Here is a 2,112-nt window from a genome sequence, read left to right as displayed (position 1 = left end):
GAAAAACAACCAAAAAAAAAAAAAAAAAAAAAAAGAAAAAGAAGGGGGTGGGAGGTGGTGCTGGAGAGATGACTCAATGGTTAAGGGTACCAGCTGCCCTTCCAGAGGACCCAGGTTTGATTCCCAGAACCTACGTGGCAGTTCACAACTGTCTGCAACTCCATTCCCAGGGACCTGAGACCCTCTTTAGACTTCTGCAGGTATTGCTTTCACATGGTGCACAGATACACTTGCAGGCACATACCCATACACAGAAAATAAAAATAAAATCTAAACAAAAGAAATGGAGAGATGGCTCAGCGGTTAAGAGCACAGACTGCTCTTCCAGAGGTGCTGAGTTCAACTCCCAGCAACCACATGTGACTCACAACCACCTGTAATGGGATCTCATATAAATAAAATAAATAAATCTTTAAAAAAAAAGAAAGAAAAGATGAGAGAGAGAGAGAGAGAGAGAGAGAGAAATAGAGACGGCCTGAGTTGTTGAGCACTTACCTACAGTGTTTAAAACCTTGGATTTGATCCCTAGTACTTCAACTATAAATAAACAATAAACTCAGCTACCCCCCCAAGTCTCCCTTCTACAGATGCCACTGTTATCAGATCTCACAGTTCATTCTAGAACCTTCCTGTGTTTCTAATTATGTCATCTACAGCTAACAGAATTCAATTTTAAACTATTTTTACTCAACGTTATTATGGACACTTTTTCGTAACACTAGGTATCTTCAACATTTTAGATTTTTTTAAAAGCATAATTAGTGGTGGAGCCCACCGGGTGGCTTCTGAGACTCAAACTCATGTCCTCAGGCTTACTGTAGAGTGCCTTTCTACCTGGACATCTCTCTAGCCTAGGAATTTATTATTATTATTATTTTTAAAATGTTTAGCTGGGCCGTGGTGGCCCACACGTTTAATACCAGCACTCAGGAGGCAGAGGCAGGTGGATCTCTGAGTTCAAGGCCAGCCTGGTCTACAGACAGCCAGGGCTGTCAGAGAAACCCTGTCTCAAAAAACAAAACAAGAAGTTTAGATTTATTACTTTATTTTACCTATCTGAGTATTTTGCCTGCGTGTGTGCACACCGCATGTGGGCCTGGTACCTGTGAGAGTCAGAAGCAGGAGTCAGAGCCCATGGAACTGGAGTTATGGGTGGTTGTGAGGCACCCTCTGGGTAGTGGGAGCCAAACTGAGTTCTCCACTAGAGCAAATGCAGTAAGTGCTCTTGTTTGTTTTGTTTTGTTTTAAGATTTATTTACTATTATAAGTAAGTACACTGTAGCTGTCTTCAGACACACCAGAAGAGGGCGTCAGATCTCATTACGGATGGCTGTGAGCCACCATGTGGTTGTGGGATTTGAACTCAAGACCTTCAGAAGGGCAGTCAGTGCTCTGAACCCGCTGAGCCATCTCGCCAGCCTCCCAGCCTGAGAATCTTAACGTAGATTTAAATGAAGTTAGTAGAAAGCAAGGGTTTCAGAAACGGAGAGAGGAGGGGACACAGCAAGTGTGTGTGTGTGTGTGTCTCAGGAGTCAGTCATTTGTATTTTGGTTTGGGTTGTGTTTTGTTTGGTTTTGATGTGTGTTTAAGACAATGTCTTTTTTTTTTTTTTTTTTCCGTTTGTTTTTTGCTTGTTTCTTTGTTCTCTGAGTAGCCCTGCCTGCCCTGGAACTTGGTTTGTAGACCAGGCTGGCCTTGAACTCAGAGATCCACTTGCCCCTGCCTGGAAAGTGCTGGGATTAAAGGGGTGTGCCCGTCACCCACAAGGTCTGAAGTAGCCCAACTCCCCTGGCTCCCAATGTTGTCATCCATCGCTGCTGTGCGCCTCCTGGTGTGTAGCTGAGACTTCTCTGTAAAGACTGGTTGATCTTGGTTTATCTGTTTTCATCTTCCCCGAGCTGTGCCTATTTTTTAAAGGTTAGGAGTCTTTGTTCTGTGATAGTGTATTGCTCTGTAGAAGGAGGATGTTAGCAGGGATGTGAGCCAGGGAGTGAGCGAGCTCCTGCTTTGAGTCCAAACTGTCTGAAAGTGTGCTGTAAACCTCAGGGAGAGAAGGCTTCCTGGAGGGAGCAGCCTACAGGGTCACCCAAACTGGCCTCCAATCCCCCCCC

Source organism: Mus pahari, chromosome 15 (assembly GCF_900095145.1).
Source record: "Mus pahari chromosome 15, PAHARI_EIJ_v1.1, whole genome shotgun sequence".
NCBI lineage: Eukaryota > Metazoa > Chordata > Mammalia > Rodentia > Muridae > Mus > Mus pahari.
The sequence above is the reverse complement of the archived record's forward strand: the minus strand, read 5'-3'. Positions refer to the sequence as shown.